Source organism: Camelus bactrianus, chromosome 4 (assembly GCF_048773025.1).
Source record: "Camelus bactrianus isolate YW-2024 breed Bactrian camel chromosome 4, ASM4877302v1, whole genome shotgun sequence".
NCBI lineage: Eukaryota > Metazoa > Chordata > Mammalia > Artiodactyla > Camelidae > Camelus > Camelus bactrianus.
Genome location: NC_133542.1, coordinates 102,970,328 through 102,990,497, shown reverse-complemented (window position 1 = coordinate 102,990,497; position 20,170 = coordinate 102,970,328). Strand labels below are relative to the sequence as shown.

General features: G+C 35.9%; 1 long non-coding RNA gene across 2 annotated transcripts in view; it reads right to left on the bottom strand.

Annotated features, from left to right (window-relative positions):
* LOC141577569 (uncharacterized) overlaps positions 1 to 14,503 on the bottom strand; it is a 552,790-nt gene extending 538,287 nt beyond the window's left edge. For both annotated transcript variants that reach the window (XR_012506834.1, XR_012506835.1), the window contains exon 1: positions 14,369 to 14,503. This is a non-coding gene — a long non-coding RNA (uncharacterized LOC141577569). The remainder of the gene's footprint in view (positions 1 to 14,368) is intronic.
* Positions 14,504 to 20,170: the final 5,667 nt, after the last annotated feature.

The window sequence follows — 20,170 nt, the reverse complement described above, 5'->3', positions numbered from 1 at the left end:
CCACACTATAGTAAAAATGCTGAAAATCAAAGCAAAAGTGAAAATCATGAAAGCAGCAAGAGGAAAACAGTTCTCCTTGCACAAGAAAACCTCAGTAAGAGTAACAGCTGACTTCCCCTCAGAAACAATGCAAGTGAGAAGAGAATGAGGCAACATATTAAAAGTTCTATTTTTTAAGCTTGTTATTTATAAAACATAATCAGTTAAACTACCTTTCAAAAATGAGGATGAAGTAAAAACAATCCCACATAAACAAAAACTGATACAATTTGTTGCCAGCACACCCACCTGTTAAAAATATTAAAAGATATTCTTTAGGGTAAAAACACATGACCTTAGGCAATAATTTGCAACAATAGTTAAAAAAAGATAACCAGAAACAGTAATTATGTCATTATAAAAGGAAATAGAAATGCATACTTTTTCTTATTTCCTCTCTGGAGTGATTTAAAAAGTAACTGTATAAAATAAAATAAATAGAAAGGGATAATTGTATTGTTGAACCTATAACATATACAAAAATGTAATATATTTGATGAAAAAATATATCACAAATAATACAGTGGAGGCAAAGTCATCTTGGAGTAAGAAGATGACACAAGATGGCATGAATCAACAAGAATAAAGAAAATTATGTATTTAGCAAATAAAGTTATGCACTTGCTCTCCTTGATTTTCTCAACTTTTTAAAAAGATAATATTATATAAAGTGATATTATGAAAACGTATATTTGCATTTGTAGCAGATATAGGTATAATAATATATTAGAATAAAAAGGATGAAGAGGTAAAAGAGTTGTGTAAGAATAACTTTTCTACACCACACTGGAATTAAGTTAGTATAAATTTGACATACACTAAACAATAAGATATATATGGTAAGCCATAGAGGAACCACAAAGAAAAAAGCTTAAAAAATATAGTGAAAAAATCCTTCACAAAGTTAAATGCTACATTAGAAAACATTCATATAATGGAAAAGAAATGAGTAAAGAAAGATCAGAGATGGGATAAACATGAGACATGTGGAAAGCAAAATTAACATGGCAGCCATAAATCTAACATCAATAGGATTATTAAATGCGAATGGCTTGAACAATGCAAACAAAATGTAGAATTTGTCAGAGAGGATTAAAGACAAGACTTATCTCCATGTGTCTTATTGGAGACACACTTTAAATGCAATGTCACAAATTGGTTGAAAGTAAAAGAATGGGAAAGGAGATAGCATACAAACAGCAAACATATGAAAGCTCAAGGGGATATACTCGTATCGGATAAAACAGACTTTAAAACTAAAAATTCTATTACAGGTTAGAGAGTGTTTTCAAATGATAAAACAGTCAATCTCCAAGAAAGATACAACTCAATAAACACATGGTTTCCCAACAACAGAGCCTCAGAAGGCACAAAGCAAAAACTGACAGCACTCAAGGGAGAAATAATTCAATTCAATCATAAAGTCAGAGACTTCAACACTCCTCTTTAAATAATGGATAGAACCATCAGTCAAAGGATCAAATAGAAAACAGAAGACTTTAAAAACATCACAGAACAGCCAGAACTAACAAGCATCCACAGAGCCTCTACCTCACAACAGCAGACTACATATCCCCCTCACAGGGAACATTCTATATAACAGACCATCTAGTAGGCCACAGGACAATCTTCAATTAATGTGAAAGTTATATGATCCTGCAAGTTTGTCTTCTGAACATTATTAAGTGAAATCAGAAATCAATGAAGAAATTTTGGAATACACAATGAGGTGGGAATGAAACAACACACACTTCTAAATAAACAACGGGTTAAAACAAAATCACAAAGGAAATGAAAAATACATTCAGGAGAACAAAAATGAAAACATAGTAGATACAATCTTACTGGGTGCAAGTAAGGCAGTAATTTGTAGCTCAAAATGTTTATATTAAGAAAAAAGAAACATCTCAAGGAATCCAGAAGTTGGTAACAGCAGACATTATTTTCGACCTTAGAGAAACAAAAATGATTACATACTACTACTTTGAATAACTGTAGGCCAAAAAATTACATAGCTTTGATGAAATAGATAAGTTCCTAGAAAAATACACTCTACCAAAATTGATTCAAGAAGAAATAGAAAATCTGAATAGACTTATAACAAACATAGAGATTGAATTAGTAGTAAAAATATTTCCCACAGAAAAGCCCAGGTCCAGATGGCTTCAATGGTAAATTCTATCAAGCATTTAAAGGAAAACAAACAAACAAAACAGTAGTTCTTCACACACTCTTACCAAAAAAAAAAAATAAATAAATAAATAAAGGAAGAGGAAATATCATTTTCCAACTCATTCTGTGAGTCTAGTATTACTCTGGTACTAAAACCAGAAAAACACATCACAAGAAAACTACAGACTAAATTCTGTTATTAATACAGACACAAAAAAACCTCAATAAAATGTCACCAAACCAAATCCAATGACATATAAAACAGGATATGGATATATATACACACACACATACATACAAGAAAGTGGCACTTATCAGAGAAGTGAAATGTTGACTCCATATCAAATATCAACTAATCTAACATGCTATATAACTAGGATAAAAGTCACATGATCATCTCAGTAAATCATGGCTTTCTCGTGCTTCAAGAGAGCACTAGAGATACATCACACCAAGTCCCAGATTGCAGGAGGGAGAAATCAGAACACGGCACTTCTTTTAAGGCTGCACCTTGAAATCCACATACTCATCTTCTGCTTATCCAATTTGTGAAACTAACTGTAGGACATGGAAATACTGTAATGAGTTTGAAGAACTGAGTCTTTAACTGGGCAGCAAATTGGGAAGGCCATCAGCAGTCCAAGCGCCAGCTAATAACTGAAGTTCCTTTAGAAGAGAACATGGTAACTAACAGAGTGAATGGACTGACAAGAGAAAAGACACCACAGGGAAAAAGGAAACTGCTATTAAAGATATGAGCAGGTTTGAAAGAAAGGAAATCTCAGAGACATCATCAGGAAGCTACAGTCAGACTAATAAGACTACTGAGGTTGAACACCTATAACCAGTCAAAGTTCTAACATCAAAATAGAATTAGAAATTGACTCAGAAATTTTTAATTAAAGCTATATGAATTTCAATTACCTGACTCTGTATAATGGCTTCCTCAGTTCATTCTATCCCAGAAAAATGATCTAAATATTAAGCAAATGTGATTATAAATATGTAGGCATTTACAGCCCTACTCTGAAGAAGTGTTTCACATTAAGAATGGGAAAAACAATGTGATCTGTCTACCTACATACTTACCTAATCATATGAAACTAAGGACATTTGATGTTTGGGATACAGTGAACTGGAGTCAGATCATATCAGGCCTATTTAGAATATCAGAGAATAAATCATCCAAAAGTTGATAACTGTAAGGTGCTATATTCTTTCTTTCCTAGACTTAACATTCCACAAGCTGAAAAGTACCTGTTCTAGCTGGCACTAACCAGAGACTCCAGAGGCCACACACACAGAGGAATGAAGCCTTAACATTTATTTGAGTGCAAATGATCAAATAGCTTGCATGTATTAATCAGTTGAACCTTTCTCTACCAGGTTGGAACAACTATTATCTCCATTACATTGTTGAGGCAATTGAAGAACAAAGAAATTAAGTGAATTCCCTAAAGTCACACAGCACCAGGCTGCAAATGATGGAGACAGGACCCAACCTGGTTTGGCCTCAGAGCCTCCTCTCCCAAGTATTTACTACACGGCCTACCCTGGTAATCTGAACATCCAGGAAAATCAGGGCTTTTTGTTGTTGTTGTTGTTATGGAAATCAAGGAAAAGAATCATTTGAGGAAAGGAGTAGTCAAGAGTTTATAATGTTACAGAAAGATCAAGATTGAAATATTTCTATTGTAAGTGGCAACAAGGGAGTCACCGGTGACATAACAAAGCTGGGTGATTTCAAGTCACATCCAAGTAGCACATTAATTACATGAAGGAAGACATTCTGATTTCAATACATAATCCTGAAAGTGAGAAGAGATACAGGGACAAAGAGACAGAGACAGAGAAAGACAGAGAAAATACAGAGAAAGCTTAAGGGCATGAGTAGGGTATTAACATAGGATTAAATAAGATATTTTTTTAACATGGGTGAAATGTCATTTGAAAATGCTGATGGTATGGAACTTTCAGTGGGTGAGAGAAGGCTGCAGTTACTGGAAAGAAACGTGGGGTGGACAATGTTACAAGTGACTTCCAATCTAATCATTGTCATGCTTAATCTGCCTACTTAAATCCTTTACTGCTCAGTCAAGGGGGATAATGTCTGCTTATTTATTTATTAAATAATATTAACAGATTCACATATATACCTCCCAAGACCAAACACATTTAATATATAGCACTTATTTTTCTTCTAAATCTGGATATTTCTCTCTTGGCAACCTTTGTCATTGTAGTCTGGAAAGCAGTAAGTTTAGGACTTCCTCCACCTTTCTCCCATGTTGGGTCTAGTTTTACATGGAACTTATAGCTATGCACTTTCTTATCTTTCTCCTCACTTTGCTTAATCAAATCTCACATCAGCTACTAAGAAACAGTCAAGTGGAGGTACTTTTTGAGCTCAGGTGTTGGAAACTATCCCTATTTTACCTTGAAATGTCATAAAATTGGGGGCTTGGAATAGGATTTCTAGAGTAAAATTCATTTTCCCTTAGAATTTAAAAGGCACAATCCACAAACATTGTTATTTAGAGGACAGATGTGAATGTTAATTCTCTTCCACTGTATACAATTTATTTTAACTCTATGCAAAATTTTAGAATATTTTTCCTGTATTCCTAACATTCATGAAAAATCTCATTACTATGTTACTCTTTTACTGAGACAGAAATCAAAACTTCTTAAGAACTTCTCATATTCTAGATAATGTTTCCTATTATTCATTTCTTTCTTTCCTACTATCTGATTTTTTCTTTCTTGTTGAAATTATGATTAACACAGAATTTATTCTCAAATTATTTGAACCCTTTCATCTAATTGTTGATCTTCTGGTTTTGGGTGTTGCTTTCAGGAAGATTTCTTTCATTTTATTTTTCAGCACTGCAATTATTGCTATATGTAATTTGGCTAATATATTTTTACTTTCCAAAAGGTCTGTCTTCCCTCTTATCATTTCTTTTTATTTTAATGGATAGTTTAGCAGCTATGATGTCTTTGGAGATGCTGATTTTATTTGATTTATTAAGTATTGATACAAGGATTCATCTGCACATAGTTTAATAAGAAAACTGATTCTGAATGATGTGTTATGTAACAACAAGCAATCTCTAGACTGAATTATTCTACTATCAACTGAATGAGAGCTACATTTCCCAGAACTCCCTTCCCTGTCCTATCCCAAGTAACTATAACTGGTCAAAATAACTAGTTTCCGATTGGGAAGGCAGACAAAAAGCAAGAGATAGTACTCTCTGAATGCTGATCTTGTTATATCTGTTAACAGATGCAGAAACGCCTAACGGATGAAAGCTCATCTTTGATCTCCACCACTGTGTGCACAGATCTTCTGGCAGACAGCTGAGCCTCCTGCAAAAGTGTCCTCCTGCTTGTCACAAGACACTTAGCTGCGCATCTCAGAGGCAACAACTTCCTCTGGACTGCTCTTCCATCTCCCCCCAGCCGGTTTTACTTTTGTGATTAAAGTGACCTCAAATGATGCAGTAAAGCAATTGGACTTAGTGGGTATCAATGAGACTTTCTACTGAAAAACAGCAGAAAACATGTTCTTTTCAAGTCCACATGGAATGTTCTCCAGGAAGGTATCATATGTAAGATCACAAAAAACGTCTCAACATATTTAAGAGAACAGAAATCATAGCAAGCAGTTTTTTCAACCAGAACAGTATGAAACAATGAATCAATTACAGAAAGATGTGAAAAGCATGAACACATGGAGACTACACAATATGCTACTTTTATCAGAATATTGTTAGTTTCAATTTTTTTCTAGTAAAGTGTTTCATAAAGTTAAAAATTTCTATGTAAAAGTCTCCACATATAACATAAATACCTAACACTAAAGCATGCTATATCAATTTGCAAATAGAGAAACATGTTCTCTTTGTTCTCCTTTCATATTAGAAACATTAAAACAACTGCCAACATCATATGTTTCAAGTGTATTAGAAAAGGCTAGGACATGGAACAAGTGAAGCCAAAAATAGAGGAGAGTAAATAGATGAGGAGTTTTCTCTCAGTCATCTACTGGCTCCTGCTACTGACTGGCTCTTCTCCACGTGGTGAGTCATGGAACTTTATGCTGAGAACCCCATGCTTTATCTATTCAAGCCACCAGCAAGAAAAATGAGACAATGGAGGACACAGGCTTATATATAAAAAAAAAAGTCCTGTCTCAGTGTGATAAACCCTCCACATATCTATGGCACCTTCTGCATCTACAAAGAAGGGAGACCAGAGAAAGATCTAACTATCCACACAACCCTAGTCATCTAGGACCTAAAAACTGCCTTAAATCATAGCAGACTCCCCAGTCCACACACATATCCATCAGAAAATGTTAAACACTGATTTGCTCAAAATGTTGGACCATAAACTCTGATCAACTGTTTCAATATCTACTATTTTTGACCCAAGGTCCATACACAATGAAAATTAAGAAACTTGCAAGTAAGCAGGAAAATGAGATGAACAGCTAAGGGAAAAATCAATATATGGATTCGTTGACAATTTGTATACTAAACATTTGAGTTGTATTTTACCCTAGTTTTTAGATATTACAAATAAAGCTTCTGTGACCACTCTTGGGATTGTAGCATAAGTGTACTGTTATGGACTGAGTGTTTGTGTCCCCAAAAAAATTCCTATTTTGAAACATGAACCCCAATCATGATGTTGTTTGGAGGTGGGCCTTTGGGAGGTGGTTTGGTTTCCATGAGGTCATGAGCCTGGGGTCCGTTATGGGATTAATGCCCTTAAAAGAAGAGGAGGGGACAGGTGCCCTCTCTTTAATGTATGAAACACGGTGAGAGGACAGCTGTCTGCAACCAGGAAGAGGGTCCTCACCAGACCCCAGTCACACTGCCCATCTTGATCTCAGATTTCCCAGCCTCCAGAACTGTGAGAACTTGATATTTATTTTTGAACCTACCCAGTTGATGGTATTTTTGTTACAGCACACTGACCTGTCTAAAGCAACTATATTTTGAGGTAGTAAAAATGTTTCATACTTTGATTACAGACTTGGTTACTCAGATGTATACTTTCATTAAAACTCACTAACCTACACACATTCAATATTTAATTTTATTTTATACATTACACCTTTAAGTAGTTGATCCAAAAATTTAATTTTTAAGCATCAAGAATAAAATATTTACAGCTTTTTAAAAAAGTTAAAGGCTTTCATTCAAACAGGAAAAGGCCAATAATAAAATTGAAACTTGGACAAAGAAAGGAAATAGAAACACATTTAAACCTATGAAAATGTTTAATGTAACTCACAGGAGAGATCTTTTTTCATTTATCAGTTTAGCAAAGAGTGATCCATAACATCAAGGAGGGGAGGCTGCAAAGCTCAGTCTTGCATTTATAGTGCAAATAAAATGGTTCCAACCTATACATAGAGGAAGTTGGCAATATTAATCAAGATGTACAATGTGTGTAGCCATTGTTTTCCAGTAAAATAACTGGTGACATTCATGTCCTCATGTATCTTACTTAAAAATGGAGAAGTAGGGGACAAAGAGAATATTTTATATACATATTATATGTATATTCTTTATATAACTCTACCACATATAGTTACATGAAGAGTTTAAAAGATAAGAGAATTGAAAAGTCTAGGAAGTGCTGCTTGAGATAAAATGATGAGAGAAAAGTCCTTTTTGAGGAGACTTTCAAGCAGTGATACAAACGAAGTCAGGAATGAGTTAGTTTCTAGTTTGATGGGAACAGAATGTTACAGGGATAGGAGCTTAACTCATTCAATAATGAATAGGGAGTGCAGTGTTATGGATACCATAAAGCAAGAAATAATTATGGAAGATGAAATGAGACACATTACCCATGGATTGGGTCATGTTGGGACTCATAGGTCTTGATAAGGATATTGTTTCTAGCATGACAAAAACATTTTGGTCGACTCTGCATCAGACTGATTTTAAGTGGATCTCTACAGCCTGTAGAGAAAAGATCAAAGAAAGCTAAAAGTGGAGACAAGAAGATCAATTAAAAGGTTATTGATTCATTCTAGGAAAGCAAACATGTTGGTTTAGGATGGGATGGTACTGAAAGAAGATGTAAGACGTGGTTGGTTTCAGATATGTTGTAAATGTACTGCAGACCTGATATGATGACAGATTGGATATAGTTTATGAGAGAGAGTAAGAAAGGAGTTTAAAATAGCATCATGCAATTTTTTCTAGAAAAACTTGTGGCTCCACTTACTAAGAGGGCTTTGTAGGGAGAAACAAGAGTTGAATTTTATGCATGGTAATTTTTGACTGCTTATTATAGATCCAAGTCATGATGTGCAATAAATGGCTTGATATATGAATGATTAGCTCAGGGGAGAAATATTTAAAGTGGTGGAGCTATGAGGGATCACCCAGTGAAGATCTGGACTTAAGAGGAGAAAATACTTCATTTGCAGAAGTCTGGGGCACTGCACCATTTTGAAGGAAAGAACAAAAACAGAATCCAGCAAAAGAGACTGAGGAGGAATGGTCAAAAGTTGAGGAAAAAACATGAGCATATGACATCCTGGTAACTGAGGTAAGAAACATTTTTTTTTAATTGTCTCTTTGTTTTAACACAGGGAGTGTTCAGTTGTCTCCAGACACTGCTAAGGAGTGGAGCAACATCAGACCTTGCCATCTGTGGGTTACCACAGACTTGCTATGAGCTGTTCAGAACAGTGGTAGAGACAAACTCTTGACTAGAGTGGGCTGGGGAGAAAATGGAAGGTAGAATGAGCAAATACAGATGTCTTCCAGTGAGCTTGGCTTTCAAATATAGCAAATAAGACTCAAGAAATCGGGCAGAAGCCAAAGAGTGGTTTGATATAAATGAATGCTCTTTTAAATCTGTATTCTGATTAGAATGATCCAGCAGAGGTGAAACTGGTGTGCAAAAGAGCGAGGCCTGCTCCTGTGACTGAGGGCCTGACTGGGCACAAGGGGGCGCCATTCACGGGGCGGGGGGTGTCTTCTGTCTCACTGAGCCTGGGCTGCCAGGACACAACACCACAGGCCGTGCAGCTGCAAAAATGGACACTCACATTCTCAAATCTCCGGTCACTGCAAGCCTGAGATCAGGATGCCGCAAGGTTGGTTTCTGGGGAGATTTCTAGCTTGCAGATACCCACCGCCTTCCTGTGCCCTTATATGACAGAGAGAGTGAAAAAGCGAGGTTTAGAGAGGGAAGAAGGGTGAGAGAGGGAGGGAAGAAGGATAGCTGGTCTCTGGTGTCTCCTCTAAGAGCACTAATTCCACCATAAGAGCCCCACTCTCATGATCTCATCTCAACTAAACTGCCTCCCCAAAGCCCCATCTCTAAATACTGCAACACTGAGGGTTAGGATTTCCATGTATGATTGTGGGGGGAACAGAATTCAGCCCATACTATATTGATAAAAGCACAGGCAGAAGGTTTGGGGACATATGTCCTTAAGCTGACAGATTCAGTAAAGTGGATTATTTTTATGAATATGATTACACATTTTTATTTTGATATATACTAAAGCCATTTTTATTTTCTTCCCTTTGCCCAAGTTTAAGAACTTCGTTCCTCATTTGGGCAATGAGGTAGTCCGTGAAGAGTGAAGTGCCTGGTAAATATTAAGCTATGTGTTTTTTTCAATGTAGGTTATCCCTCTCTGTCAACAAAATTTAAAAAGCAGTAATTATATAAGCACTAGGTTTAAGGCAAGGAAAATAAAAAAAAAATAAATTATTTATTTTTGAACCCTACAATAAACTTCCTGAAAATTGCTGGAACAAGATCTTAAAAGCTACATTTCAACTGTTAGAACCATTTGCTTAAGAAATGTAGGGAAAACTGTGAACACTAAAAGGGGTATATAAAGAGATGGAAAAAAAAACTGAAAAAAAGACCCTTCAGCATTCACAAGAGGATAATTTACAGGTTTCTGAACCACTAGATGTTGCCCAGAAATGAGGGTTATAAGCAGCTAATGCCACAGGGACAGAGGAAGACCTGCCCATGCATTTCAGGATGACTTAGATCTGAGCAAGTCTAGCAAGGGAAGAACAGAGCCGCAGACGGGCACGCAGATCAGCCCTCACACCACGCTGCGCTGCAGGCCTTCTGGCAACTCACATGTCACCCTGAAACATGCGAATGCTGATTCCTTTACCAGGGACCCAAGAGAGAGTGAGTATAAGCGAGATGTGCCTGAGTTTACCATGAATTACCAAAATTATTCCACCAGCCAAGTTAGTTTCATTTATAGGAAATCAGGATTATATATGCTCACACGTGAAATTTATGTGTTTTTTTAAATAATTTCTCAGCTACTGTAAAGACAACAATAATGTTTGAAGAATTGGATAGTTTCTTATAAACTTCCATTTTACTCAAGGTTGGAACTCCTGTACCTGATACACAAAATCTCCTGAACACACTTCTCATTTTGACTCATTCCTTTGTGGACACAGGCTTCTGCCTTCATTCTCAACATCTAATTGCTTTTCATTACTGACCTGTCCATGGGCTAAAGCCCTTTTATCTCTGTGTCAGCCAGTTGGTTAGGATTCCTTCCCAGTTCCCCTCGAACTGCTGCATCAGTGACACACATTCAGCTGGAAGCAACAGCAGCCAACTGAAAAGAGCTATTATCGGTACGGATGATATTTACTAAGGGGTCTGAAGGTTGAGGGTTAATCACTTATTAATATTACCAAGAAACTAAGCATTTTCCAGTTTCCATCTGGACCATAATAGCTGTTGATTTTTTTAATTAATAAGATTTTCAACTCAGGATCACAAGATAGCTGTTTTAATTCTGACAATTGATCAGTTACAAGGTGGAAAGAAAGGAAAAGGAATGGGGCCAGTAAAGAATTCTCTAGCATCTGTCTCTGTTAGAATTTGCCAAAGGCTATCCCTGAACTTTCCCACTGGATTTCCCTGTATGTTTCATTGGCCATAGGTAGGTTAAATAATGATCCCCAACCTTCAGGAGTGTTAAGAAAAAAGCTATCTTTCCCAGAGATTGCTACATTAGTTTTGAACAAAATTAGAATTCCATATGCTTGGACAGCAAGGAAGAATGTATTCATCCTGTTTGTGATGAACTCTAAAGATTATGTTTCTTGTTTTCTCAACAGAAAGTTATATCCATTTTCTTCATTCTAAAAGACTGCCATTTGAATTAGTATTCCAAAGGAACTCGTACAATATCTTCTGTGTTTATGCGTGCTGAGAAATGCTTCTTTTCTTTTCAGAATTCAACATGCTAGCCTAAGGAAAATGATGACGTGAAGCAAATTGGAATAGGACTGTCTCCTTCCCAAACTGCCACCATTTCATTCAGAAGTAAATCCCTCCAGATCACACCACTTACCAAGACAATCCCTCCAGTTTCCAGATGTACATTAAAACTTTAATGTTCACATGCTTATGAAAATACATGACTCAGATGATTGCCGACAATTTCAATGAATTCTTTTATCTGAAAAAACTGACAATACCAAAAAAAAAAAAAAACCTAATTTTCTTTTCCACTGAGAAATGCCTCTTAAATTCTGGAAACCATAATTTTCCATTTTGGCTTACAACATAAAGATAAGAGTTATTTTTGCTCCACTGTCTTGAATAAACAGTGTACTAACATCATCTAACACAATGTATGCAGGATGTGCTGTCAACTTAAATGTGTGAAAAAATTAGATTGTGCATGTTCATTAAATGCCATATTGTAAAATAAGAAGATGGTACCATTTATGTGTGTACTGAGACTATAGATAACATGCCACCTTAAGTTTTTTTAAAATCAATGACCTTTTACCAAGTTTTGCTGAAAAAGCAAGAAAGACAATCAGCTAGTGAGTGATTCGAAGACAATATTGTACTGCTTCATAATTCTTTCCTAAAATCAGCCCATATCCAGGTATTTGGGGGAAAGAGATGAAGAAAGTTAGATTATACCATAGAGAATTTACGTAGTCAGTGAACAGCTTATCAGTGTACAAATTTTAAAGAGAACAATTTCAAATGAATCATTGCATTCTTAGAGAAGATACTTCAGAGTTCAAATCATTATAATGATTGGTGTGTTGTAAAGCTAAAATGACAAATTCTAGAATTCAGCGTTAGTTAATGTCTGAACCCTCAAAGCTTTTCATGTTTTCTTAATATCTCCAATTTCCATCCTCTGGTGAAATTATGTCAGTCACAGCACTTTATTCATGAGCGTATATTTTTCGTACCTACATGTTTAGGTTTGGCCCCAAATCCCTAAATAATTTCCTTAGTTCACATCACTATTTCGCAGGAACTTCTAAAAAGCTCATGAAATATTATTAGCTTCCACATCCCACTTTCATTACAAATAGTCTTACCCGTTTTCTACCTTCTTTAGTTCTTATTTGCCATCTTTTAGTCTGTCCACACTTTCCAGCAATCCTGAGATTGTCTTGCCCCCAAGACTAGGCAAGCACTAAGGTGCAGAACACTGCCTGTGCCCCTTAGCAGTTCATCTCAGGAATGAGCCAACCACCGAAAGCAACGCCATCTGTTAAAGCCCCAGGCTAACACCACCACCTATTCCTTTCTCCCACACAGCTCCTGCCAGCTCTGTCCTCCCATCTCTATAAAAAAGCCTTCTCCCGTTTTATTCTGAGACAATGTTAGATCCTGAGATTGGTGTATTCTGCCCACTACAATACTCTCTTTGAATAGTTCTTTAAGTCTGGTTTATATTTAAATGATGCTAATGAGCTTGGAAGAGGACCTGCACCTGCGATGTTGGCTGCGGTGTTTTAAGAAACTGGTCCCTTAACTATCCTGTGCTTAAGATTCATGACACACAGAAATATGATACAATAAATGTGTGTTGTTTTAAGCCACTAAGCTTGGAGTAATTTGTCACCCAGCAATGAAAAACCAATAAATGTAGAACTGCACAACATGAACCTGAATCCCAGTATAGATTACAACTTAAGGTTGCTTTCTTTTTAATAGAAAAACTTTCTTAAGTACTTAATACATTCCATGTTATTGATTTTTTTTTTTTTGGATCTTACTTGGTGTTAACTAGGAAAAAACACTTTATTCTCAAGATGTACTATCCTTAACATAATGGTCTATAATCATTTAAATAGAATTTTACATTAAAAACCTTAAAAATTTAACTATAACATTCCTCAAAGGAATTTATCATCTGCCAGATGGCAGCTATCGTCTATAACCCATCATCTAATATGAAAACAGACATATACTAATAAAGCACAACAGACAGAGAGAGAGAAAAGGGAGGGAAAGAAAGTGAGCTGATTTTGAAAATATGCAGAATAAGAAAATTGGTGTTTGGCTGTGGACAAGACTTAAACCTATCCCAGCATCAAAGTGTTTGGTATGAAATCTTCCCAGACTTGAGTCACTGAGGTGTCTTTCATTCCAATAGTAAGTTCAATACATATATATATACACACACACATATATATACACACACACACATATACACACACACACATATATATATACACACACATATATAAACAGTATTTGAGGCTCAAGCTACATATTTTTCCATCTACAACAATCACAAAATTGGAGGTGCCTTAGTCTCTACCTAGCACCAGTCTTTTTTTGTTCCTCTAATATCACTCATGCGCTTTCAGACATTGAACAGAAAAGCTAAGTGAGGCTTAATTACTTCTGCCTAAAACAATACACCTTTTCTTCTTTTCCTGCATGAGAAAGACTAACCGAACTGCCACTCAGCATTATCTTTTTGGATATGTGATGTCTTCAGACTTTTTCACACTGGAATCCACATTACCATCACAAGCCATGAAAAGCAACCGATTTTAATTTAACACAGGAATTGCCGTTTGTTGTACTCTACAATATAGCAGTGTTTTCAGAAACCCATGATTTTGCCCAAGGTGAACAAGGTATTTTTAAAACATAAAATGTACAAACATACACATGTATAAAAAATATATATGTATACATATAAACTTTTATCTATATATAAACTTTAAACATTTGATGTAGAAAAATACTCAGTCATATGAACCAATAATAATAAAAAAAAAAAAATAGATGGTTGGCGTCCTCAGTCTGATCACGTAAGGAACTTCTGTTTCATTACGGGGAGTCTTACCTGAGCTCGTGACCCAGCATCCAGGCCTCAGGGCTCCCAGTACCTCATTCCGCTCTTACAATTCAGGTCAAGGGTATTTCTTCCCAAACATGGCAAGGATAAACAAAACAAAATAAAACAAAACACTTATTTTTAATTGGATTCTTGGAACCAAATAGCTTGTCTGTGGTCTCTTTGAACCGGACTAGCCAAAGCGGGACGCCAAGCCCAGCGGCCTCCTGAGGCGCTCGGAGCGGAGCTAACAGCCTGGAGGCGGGGCGGCGCAGGGAGAGCTGGGAAACGCCTCGGGCAGTTAGGGGAGGGGCGGGGTAGGGGCTTGGTGGGGGCGGGGCCAGGCCCTGCCCAGGTGCAGCTACTCTGCAAGGAGCGAGCTCATTTAAGGCAACAGCTAAGATGACTCTTCAGAGAACAACCTGCTACAAGAGGCAGAGAACCTGGAGGAGGAGTTGGAGATGGAGGAGAAGTCCACTGTACGACCTCCAGGATTCTAGCAAGAGCTCCAGCTTGCTACCCTGTGTAAGAATGTTCTCCTTAGCAGATGTGCACAATTGATCAGGACCAATTACTGGAATTCGAGTATTTGGCCAAGCAGGAGGAGCTTCGGAGACAAGATAAATACCCTGCCAACGTTGTTGAACAATTAGATGCCGTAACTAAGGGAAATAGAAAAAAATCAAAGATTTGCTGTTAATGAGTCTAGGTGTGTATCTGAAGGTTCTAAGACTGCCTGAAACAACTGATGCCCCCAAAGCCACACTGACAATGTTCAGAACTAGCAATTGAAAACTTTTGGCAAAGGGAGAAGGAACCACGGGAAATATGACTGGTGGAAATCAATGTGCAACTTCTGGCACCTGACAAAGTATCATGACATAAGGGGAAACAAAAAATGAAAACCACCACCACATACCACAGAGTAAAAGAACTATCCTCCTGACACGGTACTCCTTGTAGAAGATGAAAGGACATCTGTGGAAGTGAAGTCCCTGAAAATTGGGTAACTTTTATATGTTTTCAAATGTGAGGTCACAAAATCTAGGGCTTAGTATTTGCAGCTTAGAATTGGGCAGATGTGCTAGAATTCCCCTTAGCAAAATCTTAGTATGTCTTGTTCTTCCTTAAATGTACAATCTACTACTTCTGTTATGGTCAATACCTGTAACATCTTTACAAGTACTCTGTTTTTCTCTAAGATGGTTAAGAAATAAAAATAAGAAGATATTTGTATGATTTTATGCCAGAAATAACTCTCAAAATTATGTTTGCTTTTTAGAATCCTATGTCACATACAAATTTTAGAGGCATTTTTTTTATTTAGGAAAAAAAATGTTTTCAAAGAATATTTGATGTTCAGATTTTTAAAAAGTCCCAAAGTGCTATCTAAATAAGATAATTATATTTTATGTCAACAAAATAAATGTAAAAATAATTCAAAGCTATATAAATAAAATTTACTGTAATAAGTGATTATTCCAGAGACATGTTTAATATTTTCAATAGGAATTTTCAATTAATATTCATTTCTACAGTAAATTATAATGAACAATGCAAAGCTATGAGCCACTGTAAATAAAGTTAGATTTGTTTTTAATCTTAAAGAAATGTATTATTTTTTAGTGTTTAACTATGATTTGTATTCCTTAGAAATTATATTTTTATTATTTTAATGTACTCTGTTAGCCATATAACTTTTTTCAAACTGGCAATATACATCATTTTAGGTCTATTAAATGTCTTAATTTTTCAGAGATCAGGAAAGCCTACATTTTTGAAAACTTTTGGATTACCATTTGTATTCCACCAGAAGTTTTCAATATAATTTTTGCTTGAATAAAATACCCTTTCTAATAGTAATTATAATTGCATTAGTAAAAAATAATTAACATTTGTTGGTCCCCTGCTATGGGCCCAGCCATGAATTAGATGCTTATAGGAGCAGTGACTTTTAATCACCACAACTCTGTAAGGCAGCTAATTTATAGTTACTATTTTATTAATTGAAAATTCTGGTTGATAAAGGTAATAGAAGTCCAAGGTTTTGAAGCTGGTAAGTGGAAGACCCAGATCTGGTTGGAACCAACAACTGTGTTCTTCATCGTTAAACAATACCATCTCAAACTATAAATCTGCCTGTCTGGAGGAACATAGAGAGAAAGTGATGTATTGACTAAAAATGTAGCCAATTAAAATGTAATCAAAAGAGTTAGGTGTGATTTGTATAAGGCACCATAGCTTGACTGGTAAAGCTCAGTCAGAGTGGAGGGTTGCCCTATGGTGGCCACGGGTATGACTACCATCAGCTCACTGTCATCACTGGATTCTGCTGTTGCTCACCCCTGGAACCTGCTGTTACTGAAAAAATAGCTCTCCCAACTTTTTTTAAGTCATCATTTTTGTAGGAAAGAAGGTTATTTTTTCTCTTTCTGAAAACCCATCATGTGGTTATAAACACTGAAGAACTGATATGTTTTATCCTATGCCTATGTACATTCTATGTGTCGAGGGTATATGTGTCATGTGAATGAAATGAATTATAAAAAGAGCACTGCACCATATACTATTACAGTAAACCCCAAGGCTGATATAAATTTATCAAGGGAATCTTTTCAAAAAGGAAAGCAGAATATCCTGATTCTATGTCTTATTACTATTAAAATACTATTAAAATGGAACATAAAATTCCAGATTTATGAGGAAGCCAAAAGGGATAAGGAAAATGCAAGTTTTCCTTATTTATTTTGTACACAGTATATTTTTCTTCTTTGAAAAGTTGGTTATGCTTTATTTGTTGCAATTCCAACGCAATAATGATTTTGATCCAGGTCACATGAAGCATGATTCTAGAAAATGCCGGAAGGTAATAGATGACAAAACAACTTATTTTACTCTTTTGTTAAATTACAAAAAATTTACACCCAAATTCACTACATTATGAGGTTTTTTGTAGTTGTTAAAAATTGTAGTATAATCAGTTTACAATGTTGTGTCAATTTCTGGTGTACTGCATAATGTTTCAGTCATACATATACATACATATATATTTGTTTTCATATTCTTTTTCATTATATGTTACTACAAGATATTGAATATAGTTCCCTGTGCTATACAGAAGAAGCTGGCTGTTTGTTATGAGTTTTTGAAGTCAGTATAGATGTACCGCATGTGTATTATCTATTATAATTTAAAATGAAAGAGCCCACAGTCACAATCTGGGCTCCAGCCTGCTTTCTTTTCATCACATTGACTGTCTTTGATTTGAAGCGAACATAAAGCCTCACACATTTTATGGTCAATAAAGCTTCCAAAACACACATTTTTAAACTTCTAATGTAAATATATTAATAGCATCAATGTGATTCCTCATGTTATCTCCCCAGAACTCCTTTCTTGAATTTCCATTGGGAAGCCCTGAAATGACCTTAAAGTCGGCATTCTACAAGTAATTTTTAATTTCCCCTCTGACTAACTCCAAACTTTGATTCTCATAGTTCTGTTAATTGAACCACCATTCTCCAATTCACCCAGGCTAAAAACCTGTTATTGGCATTGATTAATCCATAGCTTTTTTCTCCCAATAGCTAACTAGCCAATACATCTAGCTGACTGAGTTTTCCTTCAAAATATGACTTGGATTCATGTCATTCTTTCTATTTCCTCTGCAACAATCAACATTCATACCTTGTTTTGCACTTCAAACTCACTATTCTTTAAAAAAAATGCACACACATTTACCTATCTTTCTGTATGTCTGTCTATCTATAAAATAACTAGAATTGACAGATAATTTTATTATGGTCTTAAGTACCATTTAAGAGTTGTAACTGTGGAAAATTACTCAAATCCAATAAACACATTTTTCTCAGCTAGTAAATGGCAATAATTACTAACCAAAAAAATCTAATGTAAACATTAAATACAATAGTTTTATAAACACATTAGTCTTACGGAAATATAACCATAAGGGAAACTATTATTTCTTTATTGTTTTATTTGAATTTAGTCTGCCCTTTCTTCAGTCAGTCAACCATTCACTTAGTCATTCACTTATTTATTTGTTCAACAAATAATCACTTGTTTGGGAAGCACTGAGCTAGGTCTTGGAGGTATAGATTTATTTCACATGAATTTAGATTTATGCCAATAAATCTCTTATTCCTCACAACAGCGAAAGACATTTAAATTCCAGAGCCCACAACCATATAATTATTTCTCTCTCTCTCTGATTTGGTGCCTGGCCTTAAGGAATGTACATCACACTAGGGTAGCAACTGTATCTGTTAGCACCATGATGTTTAACATGCTTTTACAGAAGTATTCAGAATATTTTTCAGTACACACAAGATATCTAAGTCAATAAACATTATAGACTTTAAAGAGATGAAAGTGTAGCTGATACTTAATAGACAAGTATAAATTGACTAAACAAGAAGACAGATAAAAGTACATATAAGGATGCAGATATAGCAAACGGTAAGGCCTAACCAAGCCCTTAGTTATAGAATGAGGTTATAACTATTCAGGGAGACTTTCACTGTTTAGAGATTTTTGGAGTCTAATTCTAAGGATGGTGAATATCATTTTTGGTATGTGTGCAGGGGAAAGAGAGATTTATTTCTAACTTTGAGATGTATTCATGCCAAATATGCTCCACAAGCATTTTTTTGGAAAGCAGTTTGCCATAGTTTGTACTCCTGGGAAACGGTCTCTGAGACAGTGATTTGCCTAAAGGAAATTTACTTAGAATGCTCTGGGCAATAGGACCTATGAGGGAGTAAAACAGACAACTGGTTGTTGAGTGTGGGCTGTTTCTGGGGAGAGGATTTATTTTAAGTGAGGCTGTGCAGGGCAATTTTAGCATAAGGACCCAGTTGTGAAACATAAAACGTAACTTTTGGACAGCTGGGAGAAACGCTTCTGTCCTTAGGTGGGATCTGTGTGGAAAAATATGGAACAGGGAAGAACAAATCTGATTCCATATTGGGTCTGTTTCTTTTATTTTAATCTTTAAATTCTGTTGTTTCTGCTACAGGTTAGGAATGTTGCCCATTGTCTGAAATATACAGGATAGCCCATTCTCAAGGTTCTCACCTTAAAGATACAGCACTTTTCTATTCATACAGAGATAAAAAGTTGCAGATCAGAGAATAATATTTGTCTTATTGGAGGTTTATAGGAACATCATGATCTGACCCGCATGGACAGCGGAAAGAACAAAGGATTCTGACACCAAGAAGTTTGCAACAAACAGCCACACTGTCTCCCCTTTTGATATGAAGGAAGCCCAAATTCTAACTTGGGTAAGATGCTTCTTTGGGACACTAGCCCACCATCTTCTCAGGCTACTGACTTTCCAGATAAAGTCACTATTTATTACCCCAACTACTCATCTCTCAATTTATTGGCCAGTCCTGCCCAAGCAGTATGAGCTTGGACTCAGTAACAAATTCAGCTTGAACAGTATTCTACCAATGGCTGATTTAGGGTCCACTTGCTGCATATAATAAAGTCATCCATCTGGGAACAACTCTTCCAGGATCCACATTGCTCTCTTTTTCTGGGTAAACTTAGAAAAGAAAGAATATGTGGATAAATCAGGGTCCCTACCCCTGTATCTGGTCTTGGTGTCTCAGTTGATACCAGACTCTCTCCCTCCATTATTCTATATTGTCATCATTATAAATTCCTTTCACTCTGTGTCAGTACCTACGCTAGACCATGGAAGACTGGATGGCTTTACTTTTGCCATGATTCAGATGCAGACAAAGATCCTCGGAAATGTCACCTTGCCCTTCTATGTTTGTA